Genomic DNA, 21,792 nt, shown 5'->3' with positions numbered 1-21,792 from the left:
CATTTTCTGTCAATTGTTGGTACTGATGTGTAAGGCCCAATAAGTTCTTAAAATGGAGCTGAGATTACTCTGTGATCATATTATTTAAACTACATTATACCTCAACTCTCACCACCCACATTTCGTACAGAGAAATGTTGGTAGACTTTTACACATCATACATCAGGCTAATAATAATAACCAAGGTACAAAGAACTCACAAAACTCAGCAACAAACAATACCACTAAAAACAGAGGAAAGAACTGGATTCTTACTTCACCAAAGATACCTACATGGCCAAGAGGCATATGAAAAATTGCTCAAAATCACTACCAGCAAAATGCCAACCCAACAAAATGCTGCCTACAGGAAACCCACCTAACTCAACAAGACAAACACAGACTCAAAGTGAAAGGATGGAAAACTATCATACAAGTCAATGGCCCACAAAAAGGGGCAGGAACAGCTGCTATTCTCATATCTGACATGATAGACTTTAAAATAGATAAGATTTAAAAAGATAGGAATGGACACTACTTAATGCTCAGAGGATCAGTCAATCAAAAGGACTTAACAATTACTAACATCTCTACACCCAATGAGAAGCCATCTAAATACATCAAACATCTACTGAAAGAGCTACAACAACATATTAACAGCAACACAGTCATAGTAGGGGACTTCAACACCCCACTCTCTCAACTTGACAGATCATCCAGGCAGAAAATCAATAAAGAAATGAGGGAGCTAAATGAGGAAATAGATTAAGTAGAACTACTGGACACTTTCAGAGTCCTTCATCCCAAGAAACCAGACTAAACATTGTACTCAAGTCCACATGGGTCATTCTCAAGGATAGACCATATATTAGGCCACACAGACAGCATCAACAAATTCAAGAGCATTGAAATCATCCCAAGCATCTTCTCAGACCACAGTGCAATTAAACTAACACTTAACAATCAACAAAAGGTTAGGAATAGTCCCCAAATGTGGAAGCTCAACAATACACTACTTAACAACTACTGGGTCAAAGAGGAAATAAAGGAAGAAATCAAAATGTTTTGAGAGTTCAATGAAAATGAAGACACAAGCTATCAAAATATTTACGACACAAGTAAGGCAGTACTGAGAGGGAAGTTCATAGCTATACAAGCACACATTAGCAAATAAGAAAAAGCACAAATAAAAAGCCTGATTGCACATCTTAAAGACCTAGAAGAAGAAGAAGAACAAAGGAACCCTAAAGCAACCAGAAGGATGGAAATCACTAAAGTTAGGGCAGAAATAAATAACATTGAAAATAAGAAAACCATACAAAAAATCAATGAAAGTAAATGTTTGCTCTTCCAAAGAGTGAACAAAATCGACAAACATTTAGTCAGACTCACAAAACAAAAAAAAGGAGAATACTCAAATAAATCAGATCATAAATGAAAGAGGAGATGTCACAACAGACACTGCAGAAATTCAGCATATCATGCGAGGCTTCTATGAACAACTATATGCCACCAAGCTAGAGAACCTGGAAGAAATGGACGATTTCCTATATACCTATTAACTTCCAAAATTATGTAAAGAGGAACTCGATAACAAAAAGTGTCCAAAACAGAGATTATTAGCTCAGTGTTAAAGTTTGAAAAAATTCAGAATTTGTAGAAATAATCAATAATATCTACTTTAAAAGTTTGCCAGTATGAAACAAATTGTTTATGAGCACAAAACTCTGTAAGATAGAATGCTGTGGATGATGCCTACAGTCCTATACCTGCTGGAAGGGATGGTTTATTTCAGTGTTTCATGTGGCTGTGGAATATCTGAACAGTCCTGATCCACACAAGTAAGTGCTTATTAATGGTAGTTCTTTTATTTTGGGGGAGCCAGGGTCTTGTGCATGTGATGATTCACTGATCTTGGACAACATTTTTCTCAGTCTACTAGAGAGATAAGATAGGAGCTTCCTCTGTTATCACAGACATGTAGTTCTGTGGCTCAAACCTGGGTTGCACACATGGCAAGGCATAGACCCTTTAAGGTCTCTGTCCCAAGTGGTAATTCTTTTTCTTTTTTTTGCTAAGTTTGCTTTCTAATTACAAGATATGTTTAAAATGAACGAAAGATGTTAATGAAAACTATTCAGTGAAGTTTTCAAGGATATTTGCTAATTTAAGATGAGTAACAGTAGTGGAATATAAAACTGTGTCTTTCATCAAATTTTCAAGACAGCTCAATTTAAATCTTTTGAACTCCTAGGATATTCTGGAATACAATCTGGAAAACTATCAATCTGACACATCATTGAACAACAATGCTCACAAATTCCAACATTTCTCTGTATGAAAAGTGAGTGATTAGAGTTGAGGTATAAAGTACCTCCATTAATTCTGACTAGAAGTTGAGTGAGTCTGCTTCACAGCCAACATTAGATATAGGTAGCAAAGATCAGGGTAGTCTAGGAACTATTTTCAGGTTTTCAGTGAGCCTTATACATGAGCATCAACAGCTAACAGAAACTAGGTTTGGAGAACTTCATACATTCAGCATTTATTACGTATGATTTAGGATCAAATTATTTGGGATGTTCTTACACTTAGCAAATTTAATGAGGTTGGAACTATTCTCTAGTCAAGATTTACTGCATAGTATCTGAGATTAAAAAGTACACCAATGATTTAGACATAACTAGTCACACTATGAGTATCTGGAGTACTTTCTTGGGTGAAGGCAAAGTTATTTGATATTCAATCCAATTAATCAGCTCACATACAATATTGTGTTTAAGAGTTCTGACCTAGGAATGTGTATTTTCCCCTAAGCTATAATATTTAATATTCAACAAAATTTATCTAATTATCTCTCTGCCGTAGACATATTAATGAAAATAAAGACAATGAAGTCACATAAAAGCAACTTTAGTTAAAATCCTAGTAAGATTAGCTAAAAATCCTAATGAATAGAACAGATTTCTAGTATCCCTAACTCAAATCTTTCTCTACCATATTGTTCTGAAATTTTTCTATATACAAAGAATTTTCTTTTATTCTTTTTTCAGCATGAGTACTTTTTCTCTGCACAAAACTGTAATTGAGTGGTATAATCATAATGACACACTTAAAATAAAAGTACATTTTATAATAGCTGTGCTTCAAAAAAGGCTGTCCCACTGGTATTTGGAAGTATTTTTAGAACCACAATGACTATATAAATGATCCCCTGAAGACTATTAGCCAATAATAGCCACTTAGATAGACTAGCAAATCTACTGGCATCCACATTAAAACACTATAATTATCTATTATATTATACAGTGCTTAATTAATAGTAATTTAAGACTCTAGGCAGAAAAGTACCTTTGTGTATAGAAGCATCTTTCATTTAAATGAATTCATAGTTGCCTGTGCACTAACATTCTGAATAAAAAGATGTATTCATTTTGATTTCTAACTACATGAATACCTATATATTTATTTTCTACTTGCAAATATATATGTGCTTTTATTCAAGATCCTACCACTAAGTCAAATCACAAGTTCTTATCTCATCACTAACAAATAAATAAATAATCAGCAATCCTTTAAGAAATACCACCTTCCAGACCTTCCACCTTCTGCACCCATAAAAAAATTTTGGTCCATACTCCCAGAAGGATAAAGAATAGGGAAGTTTCCAATGGAGGGGATGGGACACAGAATTCTGGTGGTGGAAACTCTGTGGAATTGTACCCCTGTTATCTCACAATCTTGTTAATCATTATTAAGTTACTACTGAACATTTTTATGTAGACATTAAAAAAATAAAATAAAACAGATGGTAAAAAAAAGACAAAATACCTTCTTGCCACAAAATAAAAACATTTTTGTTGTATTCTTCCAAAATACAGAAAACATGAAATTAATATGCTGATAACAAAACTGGAAGGTAAACACTGTTATAAAGTCCTATATAAGTTGAAGTTAAATGTATCTGTGGTTTGCCAAAATGTAGAGCCTTGAAAGAAATAGCTAGAAAATTTTCATCTATAACTAGCCAGAAAGGTGTTAACACAAGCCTTCTCCCTACCACCTACTACTTTTAAGGCATAGAAAGCAATCTGTTTTTATTTGAATGCATTTTTCTTTTTGATGTAAATAAATTAAAATACTGTCTTAGTCTCAAACTAAGGTAGTTAAGTACTATATTTTTCATTTTATTTCTGCAAAACACAGATGTTTCTAGAACAAGCTAGTGTTGTGTCAAGGTGGAATTGGTTTGGTATAGATCCTTTTTTTTTATAGAGTTCTGTTATGAACATGTAATCCATTTATAGTAACTAATCTAGATGCTTCTAAAAGATCTAAGTTTTTTCTTTTTCTTTTTGTAAAACAGCTACAACACCAACAAGAAATTTTCTTGAAAACCAGAAATCATAAAAGTATAGCAAAATAGTATAGGGCTATTTACAACAACTACTGATATCTACTTTAGCTATATTTCAACACTAATAAGCAAAATGCACTGTAATAATAAAACCACTCATCTGTTAAAGTGAATTACGAAGGAAGCAAATGAAAAGAGTTTTTGATAACTGCTTAGAATAACCATATAAACTAAGCATGGTAATGTGAATACTCAACATTTCAGTCCTAACTTATATTCCCTAAAATACTGTTAATAGTTTTGTTTCACTTGCTTTGCTATTATAAATGCAATGGAATTTGAGGCACTTTTAAATATGTTCTCTTAAACTTTCTTTCAAAGAGCCAAGAAAAGCTTTATATTTGAAAGGCCCATTTCTTGTTTGGAATGTTACAACTTACCATAATTATTTTTGGAGAAGTAGTGTCAGAATGCATCAAGTAATTTAATCACACACAAAAATGTAATGTTCATGTTTGAGTCACAGGTTAAAGTGCTTTGCCTTTTAAAGCTATGCTATTTCTCACATATTCTACATTTCTGAAAGCAATACTAATGACCTAAGATAGAGCTATTTATTATTGCTTTTAGATTTACTCAATTCCTGCTTTTTTTTTTTTTAACCATTTCACCACTGTAATGCTCAGCCAGTGTAAAAGCACCACATATTAAGATTTATTTTTGTCTTTTTAAAAAATTAATTTATCTATCTGGGGGGGAGGGATAGAAAGAGAAAGTGCACGTAAGCACAGGATCAGAGCACTGCTCAGCTCTGGGGCCCTAGCAAATCCTATGCTTTAAAACATTGAGCTATCTTTCTGGTCCTATTTTTAATATATTGACATAGAGTGGTTGTACAAGAAATGCTTATTATTTAATGCTTTTTTAAAATCAAAACTTAAAAGTAACCCCCCCACACCCCACTTCAGAGGTCACAGAGATGGCTCAGAAGTAGAATGCATGAATTGTGTGCATGACTCCAGGGTTCAGGTTAGTTGTAGGCACCACAAGTGCCAGAGTAGAGCAGTGCTGTGCTTTCTCATTAAAAAAAGTAAGTAATCCCCTTAAACAGTAGACATATACTACAAAAAGGATTTGATTACGTCCTTCAAATAATAAAATACAACCTTTTTCAATTTCTGAAATTAGACTTTGGAATTCCACCACATCCGTATTTTTAGGTAGTATGTTCTTAGCTACTCTCCAGTCACACATGCCTTTAGAAGATGTGTGGGGGTAGTGAACATAGTGGTTTTCTACTTTTTCTACACAAAGAGTCATGTTTGCAAGTTACTCCGGAGTTAAAGAGACCCTAAGCTCCAGGAGTCCCTCCTGTCTCCCTGCCAGTCACTGCTCTCAGTGTGTAGGTGCAACTGTAACTACAACCCACCAGTGCTCATTTCTGCCGCATCTGTTGGAAAGCTGAGCAAACAACCTGTAGAAAGGGAAGGGATTAGAGAACTGAGTTTCTACACTAGTAGCCTTAGATGTAGTTCTCAGCCATTCTGGGCCTTAGTTAAATTGTAAAGTAGTACTATTTATATATAACTGAGCTATAGTTAAGATTGAAAAGAGTAGTGTACCTAAAAAGGGTGGCAGGGAACAGGGATTCTATTAGGCATTCATTTCTATTCTTTCTTCTTTCCTTTCTTTCTCTCTCTCTCCCTTCATTCTTTTTTAAAAAATATTTATTTATTTATTCCCTTTTTGTTGCCCTTGTTGTTTTACTGTTGTAGTTATTATTGTTGTTCTTGATGTCATCGTTGTTGGATAGGACAGAGAGAAATGGAGAGAGGAGGGGAAGACAGAGAGTGGAAGAGAAAGACAGACACCTGCAGACCTGCTTCACCACTTGTGAAGCGACTCCCCTGCAGGTGGAGAGCCAGGGACTGGGATCCTTATGCTGGTCCTTGCGCTTAACTCATTGCACTACCATTGCCCAACTCCCCTTCTTTCTTCTTCTTCTTCTTCTTCTTCTTCTTCTTCTTCTTCTTCTTCTTCTTCTTCTTCTTCTTCTTCTTCTTCTTCTTCTTCTTCTTCTTCTCCTTCTCCTTCTCCTTCTTCCTCCTCCTCCTCCTTCTTTCTTCTTCTTCCTCTTCTTCTTCTTCTTCTTCTTCTTCTTCTTCTTCTTCTTCTTCTTCTTCTTCTTCTTTTTAATGATTTGTTGTTTCCAAGTTCTCCAAGTGCCGCCAATCAACCAACAAGCATTACATATTGAGAACTATCGTAGATATTTACTTGTTAAGGAGGTGAAGACTGAGAAGCAGAAAACACAAGAGTGATCCATGGCTTCAAGCATACAGGGAACTAAGACATATATCCTCATAAAATGAATCAAAATACAGTACCATTTTAACAAAGCTGCACCAATCATAAATGTCACAGAAGGTATAGGAGTAGGAGACTCTTAAATTTTCAGGAACAGTTTAACAAGTATGTGGTAGATGAAATGACTCCTGGATTTCCAAGACTTGCGGGACAGGATTGGGGATGAGGCAGCAGAAGCAGCAGGGGTGTAGCTTGTCATGTTTGAGGCCTCAGCAGTTCAGTGAATGAGAAAAGAAGTGGATAAAGGGGGCTGGGCAGTGGTTTACCTGGTAGAACACAGTTGTTACAGTGCACAAGCACCTGGGCTCAAGCCCCCAGTTCCCATATGCTGGGCAAAGCTTCATGCTGGTGAAGCAGTGTGACAAGTCTCCTTCTCCCTCTCTCACTCTCTCCCCCCCTTCTAATTCTCTCTGCCTTTATCCAAAGTAAATAAATAAATATTAAAAATATTTTATTAAAAAAAGAGTTGGTATATTGCACCAAAGTAAAAGACAGGTGGGGGAACATGATGGCAGAGGAGGACCTAGTATGGGTTGTATTGTCATGTGGAAATGTTATGCATGTACAAACTATTGTATTTTACTGTTAACTGTAAATCAATAAATAAATTAAAAAAAAAAAGAATTGGATGTTCATTGCAGCACAGTTATAATAGCCCACTCTTGGAAACAACCCAGATGCTCAATAGTAAATGAGTGGCTAAGAATGGAATATTATTCTGCTTTTAAAAATGATAAAGTGATCTTCTTTCAAGTTTCATTCTTGATGAAACTTGAAGGTATTATTTTAAGTGACATAAATAGAAAAGAGGACAAATACCAGATGATTCCACTTATGTTTTAAGGGAAAGAAAAATCCAGAAAAGGAGAACACAAAGCAAACCTTGGCTGGGCAGGGCCTACTGCACCAAAGCAGAAGACTTGGGCGAGGGAGAGGCTGGGAGAGAGTGAAAAGGGTAATGGAGTATCCATATGTCTATATGTCAACAACCATATTGTAAAACACCAAGGCTCCGCTAAAAAACCAAAAAATAAGTGGGTGTAAGTGTATATGTGACTAGATGTTAAACCATTGACCTAAAGATCTAGTTTTGTTCTTTAAGAGTTTTGCTATGGTTAGACAATCAAAAGATGTGACAACATTATATCCACATTTCATAGGGTAACTATGACTTAAAACTGAATTAACCCCTTTTATGCAGGGTTAACTCTCAAATTTATAGTCTATGCTGATTAGCTTCTTTCATTCATAGTAACTATTCACAGAGTCTGCAAGTCTTCTATGTAGGATAGCTATCAGACACACAGTAAAACTTGGACTGGGTTTGGTAAAACCAAAATGTAAAGGACTCTGGGAAACGGGGGTAAGGGATGGGGGCATTTTCCAGGCCATAATAGCTGAAAACTTCCCTAGTCTAGACAACATCAAAGACATAAAGATTCAAGAAGTCCAGAGGGTCCCAAACAGAATTAACCCAGACTTAAAGACACCAAGACACATCATACTTAGAATGGAAAGGAATAAGGATAAAGAAAGGATCCTGAAGGCTGCAAGAGTAAAACAAAGAGTCACCTACAGAGGAAAACCCATAAGATTAGCAGCAGACTTCTCCACACAAACACTACAGGCCAGAAGAGAATGGCAAGATGTCTATCGAGAACTCAATGAGAAAGGCTTTAAACCAAGAATACTGTATCCTGGAGACTGTCATTCAGACTAGATGGAGGCATCAAAACCTTCTCAGACAAGCAACAGTTGAAGGAATCAACTATCACCAAGCCTGCCCTGAAAGAAGTTCTGAAAGCTCTCCTATAAACAGTCAGACCACCATAAATAGGCCATATATCAGAACACTCTAAAACTCCACAAGAATGGTGTTAAAATATCTTCAATCTTTGATATCAATAAATGTTAATGGTGTGAATTCACCTATTAAAAGACACAGAGTAGGAAGATAGATCAGAAAATATAACCCAACAATATGCTGTCTACAGGAAACCCACCTAACTCAACAAGACAAACACAGACTTAAAGTGAAAGGATGGAAAACTATCATACAAGCCAATGGCCCACAAAAAAGGGCAGAAACAGCTAACCTCATATCTGACATGATAGACTATAAAATAGATAAAATTTAAAAAGATAGGAATGGACACTACTTAATGCTCAGAGGATCAGTCAATCAAAAGGACTTAACAATTACTAACATCTCTACACCCAATGAGAAGCCATCTAAATACATCAAACATCTACTGAAAGAGCTACAACAACATATTAACAGCAACACAGTCATAGTAGGGGACTTCAACACCCCACTCTCTCAACTTGACAGATCATCCAGGCAGAAAATCAATAAAGACATAATGGAGCTAAATGAGGAAATAGATTAACTAGAACTATTGGATATTTTCAGAGTCATTCATCCCAAGAAACTGGAATACACATTTTACTCAAGTCCACATGGGTCATTCTCAAGGATAGGCCATATGTTAGGCCACAAAGACAGCATCAGCAAATTCAAAAGCATTGAAATCATCCCAAGCATCTTCTCAGACCACAGTGGAATTAAACTAACACTTATCAATCAACAAAAGATTAATTGGATACTAAATGAAAGGGGAGATATTACAACAGACACCGCAAAAATTCAATGAACAACTATATGCCACCAAGCTAGAGAACCTGGAAGAAATGGACGATTTCCTAGATACCTACCAACTTCTAAAACTAAGTAAAGAGGAAGTAGATAACATGAACAGGCCCATCACAGCTAATGAAATTGAAACAGTTATCAAAAATCTTCCCCAAAATAAAAGTTCTGGAACAGATGGTTTTACAAATGAAGTATACAAAACATTCAAAGAAGAACTAACACCTCTACTTTTAAAAGTCTTCCAGAAGATTGAAGGTACTAGAATACTCTCTTCCAGTTTCTATGAAGCCAACACCACTATGATACCAAAAACAGACAGGGACACAACCAAAAAAGAAAAGTATAGACCAATATCTCTGATGAACACAGATGCGAAAATATTGAACAAAATTCTAGCCAACTGGATACAGCAGTACATTAAAAAGATTGTTCATCATGACCAAGTGGGGTTTATCCCAGGCATGCAAGGCTGGTTTAATATACGAAAATCAATCAACGTGATCCACTACATCAACAAAAGCAAGGCCAAAAACCACATGGTCATATCAATAGATGCAGAGAAAGCCTTTGACAAAATACAACATCCCTTTATGATCAAAATAATATAAGAAATGGGAATAGATGGAAAATTCCTCAAGATAGTGGAGTCTATATATAGCAAAACTACAGCCAACATCATACTCAATGGAGAAAAACTGGAAACATTTCCACTCAGATTAGGTACTAGACAGGGCTGCCCACTATCACCTTTACTATTTAACATAGTGTTGGAAGTTCTTGCCATAGCAATCAGGCAGGAGCAAGGAATTAAAGGGATACAGATTGTAAGAGAAGAAGTCAAACTCTCCCTATTTGCAGAAGACATGATAATATACATAGAAAAACCTAAGAAATCTAGCAAGAAGCGTTTGGATATCAATACAGTAAGGTGTCAGGCTATAAAATTAACATTCAAAAGTGAGTGGCATTCCTCTACGCAGACACTAAGAAGAAATTGAAATACAGAAATCAATATCTTTTACAGTAGCAACAAAAACAATACAATATCTAGGAGTAAACCTAACCAAAGAAGTGAAAGACTTGTATACTGAAAATTATGAGTCACTACTCAAGGAAATTGAAAGAGACACAAAGAAGTGGAAAAATATTCCATGTTCATGGGTTGGAAGAATTTACATCATCAAAATGAATATACTACCAAGAGCCATCTACAAATGTAATGCTATCCTCATCAAAATCCCAAGCACATTTTTTAGAATAGAACAAATGCTACAAATGTTTATCTGGAACCAGAAAAGACCTAGAATTGCCAAAATAATCGAGAAAAAAGAACAGAACTGGAGGCATAAAACTCCCAGATCTCAAACTGTATTATAGGGCCATTGTCATCAAAACTGCTTGGTACTGGAACATGAATAGACATACTGACCAGTGGAATACAACTGAGAGCCCAGAAGTGAGTCCCCACACCTATGGACATCTAATCTTTGACAAAGGTGCCCAGACTATTAAATGGGGAAAGCAGAGTCTCTTCAACAAATGGTGTTGGAAAGAATGGGTTGAAACATGCAGAAGAATGAAACTGAACCACTATATTTCACCAAAAACAAAAGTAAATTCCAAGTGGATCAAGGACTTGGATGTTAGACCACAAGGTATCAGATACTTAGTGGAAAATATTGGCAGAACTCTTTTCTGCATAAATTTTAAAGACATCTTCAGTGAAACAAATCCAATTACAAAGAAGACTAAGACAAGCATAAACCTATGGGACTACATAAAATTAAAAAACTTCTGCACAGCTAAAGAAACTACTACCCAAACCAAGAGACCCCTCACAGAATGGGAGAAGATTTTTACATGCCATACATCTGACAAGAGGCTAATAACCAGAATATATAAAGAACTTGCAAATCTCAACAACAAGACAACAAATAACCACATCCAAAAGTGGGGGGAGGACATGGACAGAATATTCACCACAAAAGCGTTCCAAAAGGCCGAGAAACACAAGAAAAAATGCTCTAAGTCTCTGATTGTCAGAGAAATGCAAATAAAGACAACAATGAGATACCACTTCACTCCTGTGAGAATGGCATACATCAGAAAAGGTAACAGCAGCAAATGCTGGAGAGGTTGTGGGGTCAAAGGAACCCTCCTACACTGCTGGTGGGAATGTCAATTGGTCCAGCATTGGACCAATTGGTCTGTGAAGAACAGTCTGGAGAACTCTCAGAAGGATAGAAATGGACCTGCCCTATGACCCTCAATTCCTCTCCTGGGGATGTATCTTAAGGAACCCAACAAACTCATCCAAAAAGATCTGTGTACACATATGTTCTTAGCAGCACAATTTGTAATAGCCAAAACCTGGAAGCAACTCAGGTGTCCAACAACAGATGAGTGGCTGAGCAAGTTGTGGTATATATATACAATGGAACTACTCACCTATAAAAAATGGTGACTTCACCGTTTTCAGTGGAACTTGGATAGACCTTGAAAAATTCATGTTAAGTGAAATAAGTCAGAAACAGAAGCATGAATATGGGATGATCTCACTCTCAGGCAGAAGTTGAAAAACAAGATCAGAAAAGAAAACACAAGTAGAACCTGAACTGGAATTGGCGTATTGCACCAAAGTAAAATACTCTGGGGTAGGTGGGTGGGGAGAATACAGATCCAAGAAGGATAACAGAGGACCTAATGGGGGTTGTATTGCAATATGGAAAACTGGGAAATGTTATGCATGTACAAACTATTGTATTTACTGTTGAACGTAAAACATTTATTCCCCAATAAATTAAAAAATAAATAAATAAATAAATGAAAACAGAAGGTATAGCTAGGGAAAAAAAGAAACACTCAGAAAAATAGGATGAAACTAATTCTTGAAGAGTCCTTGAGTAAACTTGTAGCCTAAAAGCCTGGGACTCATTTGATAAGGGAGGAGGAAAGTAACAGAGGACTAAAAATTTTTTTTTTTTATTTATAAAAAGGAAACACTGACAAAAACCATAGGATAAGAGGGGTATAATTCCACACAATTTCCACCACCATAACTCAGTATCCCATCCCCTCTCCGATAGCTTTTCTATTCTTTATTAAGGTAAGAAGTAAACGAGAGATAAAGATGAAGCCTGCTGCATGAGGCAAGTCAGATTGGATAAAAGAATATGGAAGGATGAGTTTACTTGTAAACCCACGAGATTAGGTTCCCTAGCTTAAATAATTCTGGCAAAAAAAAAAACATATCAAAGGTTAGAGTTTGCTAAGGAGTACTGAAGTTATGATTATGGGCTATACTGTGTAAAGAGGACAACTTGAATGATACGAATAGTAAGGGAGGAGGAGAAAATGAAAGCAGTGATCTAAGACATAAGAGTTTAGGAATGGGAAAACAAAGCAGCAGAGAATTAGAATTAGGAGACACAAAATGTAGTAGAAGTCAACAGAAAATTAAAAAAAAAGAATCAGAAATGAGAATAGATCATGTGTTTATAAATTGCCAGAAAGGGGTTCATCAGACTGATAATTCAAAGGCCTTTGGATCAGTGTGTGGCCTCTAGCCTGATGAATAAAGAGAGATGTCCTTTGCTAAATGGCAGGGAGGGACAAACTCTAGTTAGAGTAAAAGGAACTATGGATATTTTGATAATCAGCTCTTAAACCATCCATCACACTGTTTTCCCCTGAAGACTCTTGCAGCTGGATAGCTCATTGATTAGTGGCAGCACAAATGAGCCAGGAGGAAAAATGTCCTCATGATCAATAAAGTATCATTTTACTTAACAGTATAGGTTAGAACGTGAAAATTGTCATGGGTGAGAAATCTGTAATACCTATCTGTCAGTATCAATAGGAATTAAAATCTGGTTCTAAGATTCAGTTGGTCTAACATATTGACTTCTGAGTTGCTATAACTTGTATGATTAACATCATTTTGTCTTCTTATGGGCTTGTTATTCAAATATTCTAAAATTTCATGATGCAAAAGAGAAATAATCTAAATATCACATCATAATCAGAACTCTGGGACATGGTAATTTCTAAAATTTGAACAGATTTAAAACTATGCATACTCTTTTCATATCCCAAACACCAAGGGGAATCTGTATTATCATTTTTCTATCAAAACTAAAAGTGAATCACTAATTTGAATGTTATGTCCCCTTCCCTGAATTTCAGACAAGAAATTTTTATTTCTTTGTCTCTGGTTAACAGAAATTCCAGTGATACTAGAGAGATGTTATTTTCCTTCAATGGATAGTCAACAGTCTATTATGGATAAGTGTGTAAAATAATGGGTATTGCCCTTAGCAATGGGTAATCAACTTCGTGTATTAAAGCTAACTACATGATAACCACATACACTTAAGATAAAAAGATATTCTACAACCTAACTGACTTAAATAAATACATCTAAGGTTCTTGCTAACTAGTTTGGTGAAAACTTCAATACAAGGAAACTTAACTTATGGTCCATTTAAAAAAATATATATGTATATTTTTAGGAGGGGTGAGGCCTGTTGAGTACACATTTTTAACATGCACAAGAACCTGAGTTCAAGCCCTGGTCTCCACCTGCAGAGGGAATGCTTCAATATCGGTGAAGCAGTGATGTAGGTGTCTCTCTTTCTTCTCTATCTCCCTTTCCTTTTTCAAGTCCTTTCTGTCTCTAACAAAAGTAAGTAAATAAAATACTTTAAAAATAAAAATAAAAACTTTTCTAAGACAAATACTTCAATTAATGACTATGTGTGGCATTGGTTTGTGCTCTGATTTTCTGAATACTTTTGTTCTTTTCAATAATGGACTTGTTTACTCAAAGTGGGAAAGATGAAAGGGAGACTTGTTTAGAGTCATAATCATTGACTAATGACGTACTACTAAGGACCAGGCACTGTGTTTTCTGATTTCAGAGACTACAAAGTGGTCAGAGAAAGCTTTAACATTCACAGCACTTGGAATCTGAGTCATGATAAACATGTTTATACACTTATCATTTGGAATATGACTGGTAAGTTACTAAAGGGCTACTTAAGGCAGGTTACTTGTGCCAGGCTGATGAATACTGCAAACATATGAATGTCTGAGCTAATTTTTCTAATCCAGTCTTTACTCAAGATCACCAACCAGACCCAGCAAACATGTTTTAGTGCTAGAAAGTCCCAAATTGACTTTGAATTGCCCCTATTCTTTAGCACACACCAGGAAGCCAGTGGGCTTAGGTGAACAATAAAGTAAAGTGGGGAAAGGAGACACCAGACAATACTTTCAGCCCACCTGCATGTTAGCTGTTAGGCTCAGGCAAAAATTAGTAAAATCATGGGCCCCTTATAATATACCTAAGATAGACTTCTAGCTTCTTCCATAATGAAGATCTCAAATCTGCTATATTGTTACCTTTAGTTTCCTGCTTACTAAACAATTTGTTCTGCTTTATATCTTTAATGCTTTTCAGCCACCAAACTGCAGATGCTCTTATGATGTCAACCTGACTTCCCTGGGCAGACAACCTCACCAATAGGTTCTGGAACCCCACCTCCCCAGAGCCCTACCAGACTAGGGAAAGATAGAAACAGGTTGGGGGAATGGGCTGACCTGTCATGTCTAGAGGAGAAGCAATTACAGAAGCCAGACTTCTCACCTTCTGTACCCTATAAAGATCTTTGGTCCATACTCCCAGAGGGATAAAGAATAGCGAAGCTTCTAATGGAGGCGATGGGATTTGGAACTCTGGTGGTGGGAACTATGTAGAATTGTATCCCTCTTATCGCATAATCTTGATCATTTTTAAATAAAAAAAAAAGAAAAATATTTACTAAAAAGAAAAAGACAAACAAAAACCTAACATTTATAGTAACTCTTTACAGAACACATGCTGTGTGTTGTATAACAAGAGCCTCTTCTACATGGTCTGTGTTCTTTATATCCACCCTGGGAGGATGACACTGAAACTGAGATGAGTAAGGTTAACAACTACTAAGTTGTGGCAAGTTAATGCTGATAGGGCACTAAGTTCCAAGATCTACTGTACCTTAATTTTAATCTCTTACTGTACTATTCTCTCCTGAGAGCAGGAATACAAACAGTCTATACTGGAGGTGGGCAAAGGAAGTGGAAGAATCACAGGGTCCAGTTTAGTTATATTACAGAAACATGAAATCAATTTCTATACTGGCTTTGAATCAATAACAATGATGTCCCTATGATGTTATCTATCATCTGTGTACTAGCATGCTGAAGTCCTTTATTTCTGCTCAGATTCTTTTTGTTTTTCTAGCAAACACCTGACTGTAGTAAATAGATCTAGAGTATCTGTGAATGAATTTTTTTTTCTTTTTTCAGGTAGTATTGACAGTCACAAGGATTGATAGATTGAGAAAGGGTCTGGGGGCGGCAGGTGGTGAAAAATAAGAAAACACAAAGCGGAACTTGGACTGGGTTTGCATCAAAGTAAAAGATTCTGGGGACAGGGGGTAGGGTTCAGGTCCTGGAACATGATGGCAGAAGAGAACCTAGAGAGGGTTGAACTGTTATGTGGAAAACTGAGAAATGTTACACATGTACAAACTACTGTATTTTACTGTTGACTGTAAACCGTTAATCCCCAATAAATAAAAAAGAAAAAAAATCTATGATAATTGAATCCTTTCAACAACTGTGGTGTATTAGTATCACCCTTGTTTTTTTTGTAATATTTATTTATTTTTCCTTTTGTTGCCCTTGTTTTTTATTGTTGTTGTTGCTGTCATCATTGTTGGATAGGACAGAGAGAAATGGAGATAGGAAGGGAAGACAGAGAGGGAGAGAGAAAGACAGACACCTGCAAACATGCTTCACCACTTGTGAAGCGACTCCCCTGCAGGTGGGGAGCCAGAGGCTCGAACTGGGATCCTTATGCTGGTCCTTGCACTTCGTGCCACTTGCGCTTAACCCGCAGAACTACCACCCGACTCCCCACTTTTTTTTTTTTTTTTTTTACAGAAGAGGACAGAAAGGCTCAAAGAGATCAAGTGACTTGCTTAAAAACAAAACCAGACCAAATTCTAGGGACATTGGAGGGAATTTTAGCCCTGACTAATTTCAAAGTGGTCTTAGCAACTCTGGACATTTTTATTTTTACATGAGAAAGAAATATATTTGTATCTTGTTTAAGACACTGTCAAAAGCTTTACCGATACATGCATCATTGCCTAGTCACAAATAATGCATGTACACAGAAAATTATAGAAACTCAAAAACATTATAACTATCATGATCATTTTCTCAAGTTTCTCAATTATCAAAGTAGGGAAAGTTCATTTAAGTAGAGATAAGTGCTATCAATTTCTCCTGATCTCACAATTGTGAATTGCAGGGCCATGTTGATGAATTTTTGCTTTATTATTATTATTTTTAAGGAACATGCTCTCAGAAAATCATGAAATAGTGCAAACTATCACAGTGATTTAGGGATATACACTCATATCATGCCAGTCAATAAGTGCTGAGTATAAGCTTACTAACGTTTTCCAACAACAGTTATCAGTGCTAAATAAAATAAATGGTTGACAATGGCTTCAAGTTTAGATCACACTGAACTGAGATGGGAGAAGATCCATAATTAGAATTAAGAAAGCAATCTTAATCCTGTTCTTTTTTAAAAAAATTATTTATTTATTATTGGATACAGACAGAGAGAAATTGAGAGGGGTAGGAGAGGCAGAGGGAAAGAGATAAAGAGACAATCTGCAGTCCTGCTTCACCACTTGTGAAACTTTCCCTCTTTAGGTAGAAACCAGGTTCTTGAATCTGGGTCCTTGTGCACTGTAATCTGTGCGCTTTAACCAGGTGCACCACTGCCTGGCCCCCATCCTATTCCTTCAGTAAAACACATAGCACTAGAGTTATGATATCTTTAATCTTGTTACATAAAAACAAAGAATGTGATCTAAAGTAAGGCAGGGAGAATATTTATGGGAGGAAATACAACTAGCTCTAAGTACTATGTACATCTCTCTTTGTAATGGCTATGTTTAAAGAACACTGAAGAGAGAAAAAAGGGAAAATTATGACATTTTAATTAAAATTATCATGGATCCTATCAATCATGTGTCCTTGTACATATCCATTCACCCAAATTATGTTTCTTTTCCCTTTTTTTGAGAGAGGAGATTAAAAGGGAGATAGAAAGAGAAAGAGAGAGGGAGAGGGGGAATGAGACAGAAAGAATGAGAGAGAGAGAGAGAGAGAGAGAGAGACAAAGAGAGAGAGAGAGAGAGGGCGAGCAGGCAAGAGAGACTACAACACCAAACCTTCCTTTAATGTGGTGGAGACTAGGCTCCAGTCTGGGTCCAGTACATGTTTAAATATCACACTATCTAAGTGAGCTATTTTGCCAATCCAATTATATTCATTTTAGAAATACCCAGTCAGGTATAAAAGGGAAAATTTTAACTTACACTTTCTATCTTCACACTAAGTTAAACTCATTTTATAGCAGTAAAAGATTCAAACATCTTAATATTCACCAAGTATATTGAAAGTGGGAGTAGATAAGCAAGAGTGGAAAGTCTGAAGGAGAAAAAGAATGCAGAATTACTTTTTTTAGGAGTGCAACAATCTGCTACCACTCTATCCCAAAATATGTCTTTCTTTGGCAAAAGATTAACGTGTGTCTCCTTGGAAAGATCTAGTCAATGGAGAAGGCAGAACTTGAGTCTGCATTCCTTCCCTTTTGTATGTGTCCTTTTTGGTAAACTTAACTGACCATCTCTTCTTCCTTCTTCGCAAAGTCCTCTTTGTTAGCTGAGCTATTTAGAAATGGTGTTCAAGATGAAGTGGTCAGATGCCCAGAACTTCTGAGTCTCTTGCATGTATACTGGAGGCACATAAGCTACTAATAAATGTCTCTTTATTTTTCTCTTACCAGTCTCCTCATACTTACTTGAGTATTTGTGCTGCCTCTAAGGAACCCAAAGGGATATAGGGAGAATTCTTTCCCACCTCTATGTTCTGAAAATAGTTTTTAGTTATTATGTAGGTTACAACAAGATATTTTAATCATTCATGTTTTCTGTTTACCCAATTTAATAATTCTATCTAATTTCATATTTATTTCTGAGATTTGAGGGAAGGGCTGCCAACGAGGGAGGAGCCTTAAGTACAAGGCAAAAATTGCAAACAGAATGAAAAGAATGGTTTCAACTGTAGATCAAGAAAGCCCCAAGGGCAGAAAATGAGGATAGTGGGAAGTGGGAGAGAGTAGTTATAATGAGAAAGACTGCAAAGGGAAATGAGGAAAAACTCAATTATAGGTAAGTTAAAGGCAAAAGTTCTCCCAATCAAATATCCCTTTTAGATAAGTACTTGTCAATTACAACAATTCTCTGGCATTGCACCCTTTAAATGAAACAATAATTTGTTTGAAACATGCTGTGAGAGATTAACATGCACTGACTACAATCAACAAATTGCCATCACTAACATTCCTTTCTCTACTTAGACTATCTGAAATACTCCTCTCTCTTACACAGAAAAAAGGGAAATGTCTCCATTTTCTGGTACAATGCTAAACTACGTTTAAAGAAGATGTCACAGCATTTGAAAATACAGATATGGACATCTAATTTTATTAGCTGTCTGAGGAAAGGGCACAAGATTTCTGTGAGAAGGGGGAAAAAACTTTTTCATCCTTTGATATGAATTTTAAACATTTTCATATAAATACAGTTATGGATGGCATAGCAAAATTACTAGATTCTCAAACTCTCTTATTGACAAAATGTCTTGTTAACTCTTTTTCCAGCCACCAGGTTCCAGATACTACCATGATGCCAATCGGACTTCCCTGGACAAAGGACCCCACCAATGTGTCCTGGAGCCCCACTTCCTCAGAGGTGGGGGGTATGAACAGGCTGGGAGTATGGATCGACCTGTCAGTGCCCAGGTTCAGCAGGGAAGCAATTACAGAAGCCAGACTTTCCACCTTCTGCACCCCATAAAGACCCTGGGTCCATACTCCCAGAGGGTCAAAGAATAGGAAAGCTATCAAGGGAGGGGATGGGATACAGAGTTCTGGTGGTGGGAATTGTGTGGAGTTGTACCCCTCTTATCCTATGGTTTTGTCAGTGTTTCCTTTCTATAAATAAAAATAATAATAATAAAAAAAGAATAGGAGAGCTTTGGGGGAGGGCAGATAGGATAGAGAGTTCTGGTGGTGTGGAATTATACCCCTCTTATCCTATGATCTTATCAATATCTCCATTTTATAAATAAATTTTTTTTAAAAGAAAAAAAATCTTGTCTGTATGAATTTCAGAATGTATTGATTCAATTTACTGGGAAAAGAGACCATAAGGTGTAAATAAGTAAACAGCAAAATTTAAAAAATTCACTCCACTGATGCATTCTGATTCTTAGTAGGGAATGTTTCCCTAAAAAATTCTGGTGTATTCTTACTTATATCTTTATCCATTAAGCATCTTCCTTTGCTCATTGGTTATACTCTAAGGAAAACTTCCACATTTCCATTATTAATCAGTGTATGTTAATGACCTTATGCTTCAGCTCTGTCTCACTTCATTTCACCTTGCTTCATTATCAACAAGAGTATTAATTAACCCACAATCTACTGGCAGTGTAAAAGCATCAGCTCCCTTGTTACTATACATAATATCACATGTTCAAAGGTGGTGTGAATAGATCAGTCCAGAAGATAAACACTTCAAATGAAATCCACAGTCAAAATCTGTTTTGTAATCACTTCTAATTTGAGTGTCTGATACAGCATCAGTTGGGAATCAGGGCTTCTTCTGCCACCCCCATCCCTTTCCTTTGTAACCTTCTTGAGCAGTTAGCTCACCCAGTGGCCATCCTGTTCACAGCTGGAGAACAAGGAGGAGAGTTTTGTACTAGAAATTAGATTGCTCTTAAGTGGCTAGCCAAGCACCTGATTGAGGATATAGCTTGAGTTGAACTGTAGGTTTTTACTTCAATTATTCCTTTTATCCATGATTCTAGACACTAGACAAAAATGATCTTCGGGGAAAGCTAGACATATACTTGGATTCATTTTCAGATTTAAATAATCCCTCTATCTCTGAAACAGTTAAATTAACTTCTTTCTATCTTAGTGTCTGTCTATTAGATGCAGATAACGATCCTGTACGAAGATCCACTCAATGCATGGGAAGTTTGGATAGATGGATTGGTGTCTTGAGTAATCTTCAAATCTTCTTAGTCCTCTGCTTTCATAAAGGAGTCAACCAAGAATAAAATCTCTACACAGCTCTATCTCATTACTTTGTTACCATCCATTTTCAAAGTCTCTCAATGTTCAAATACATTGAATCATATTAAGAGTAAGGACAGAGGCTAAGAAAATGGCCAAGAAACCAAACCACACTTAACTAAACAGATAGTATATAGAGCAGGACAGTGAACAGACTCAAATTTGTGCACCTTTACTGCTAGCTCTCCTTACAGTACTTGGAGATTTTCATTATCCTGTGGATAGCTGTTTCATTTTCTTTGCCCCATCTAGAAAAACAAATCTTACTAGACAGCAGCTCCTGTCATCTGTGTCTGAGGCACGCCTAAGATAGCTGGAGTTGGTGCTAGCGAATCTTTCCTTGATTTTTATTAGCATGAATGTAAACAAAATTAATCAGATATTTAAAACTGACAGTTTCACAAAGCTTTTTATGGAAAAGATCTCAATTTGCAAATTGGTCACTATTTGCCTCTGAGAAAGTTATTGTCATAGTTCAAGTTAGTAAGAGATATCAAACATTTTCTTGGATTGAGAGCCTATGATTTCTAGCTGTAATTAGTACTATCTGGGGATACCTATACTTACACTTGAAGTTTATTCATACCTCTTCCCATTAATAAGGTTTGTTATCTTTGCCTCTACTTAATTTCTTCTTATCTTATTCAGATAGAGAACAAGAAGCTGAAAGGTAGAGAGGTAAAATGAAAGAGACCACAGCACCTAAGCTTTCTTTGATGTGGTGGAGGCCAGGTTTGAACCTAAGTCATGCACATGGCAAAGCCGTGTACCACACAAATGAGCTATTTCGCCACTCCTATCTTTGCTTCTAAACTTTGTTGAACATGACAAAAGTTTCTTGTTAGGCCTCTAAAATTCTTTAAATACATTAAATGTGTCTTACATCTTTATTTTTAAAGGAATGAGGATATAGTGCCTTCAGTGACATTTCTTATTTTGCAATCATCATTCACTATGCACTATTCGTCTTATTTGTTCTTTGTCCGACTCTCTCCAATAAACATTTGCATTTTTTTAAATATTTATTTATTTCCTTTTTGTTGCCCTTGTTTATTGTTGTTATTACTGACGTCATTGTTGGATAGGACAGAGAGAATTGGAGAGAGGAAGGGAAGACAGAGGGGGGAGAGAATGACAGACACCTGCTGACCTGCTTCACCA

General features: G+C 36.3%; 1 protein-coding gene across 1 annotated transcript in view; it reads right to left on the bottom strand.

The window, feature by feature from the left end:
- The window catches only part of RAPGEF5 (Rap guanine nucleotide exchange factor 5), a 308,676-nt gene that overhangs the window by 62,424 nt on the left and 224,460 nt on the right, over nt 1-21,792 (bottom strand). The gene's annotated exons all lie outside the window — the stretch shown is intronic.

Source organism: Erinaceus europaeus, chromosome 8 (genome assembly GCF_950295315.1).
Source record: "Erinaceus europaeus chromosome 8, mEriEur2.1, whole genome shotgun sequence".
Taxonomy (NCBI): Eukaryota; Metazoa; Chordata; class Mammalia; order Eulipotyphla; family Erinaceidae; genus Erinaceus; species Erinaceus europaeus.
This window is presented reverse-complemented; position numbering and strand designations above follow the sequence as displayed.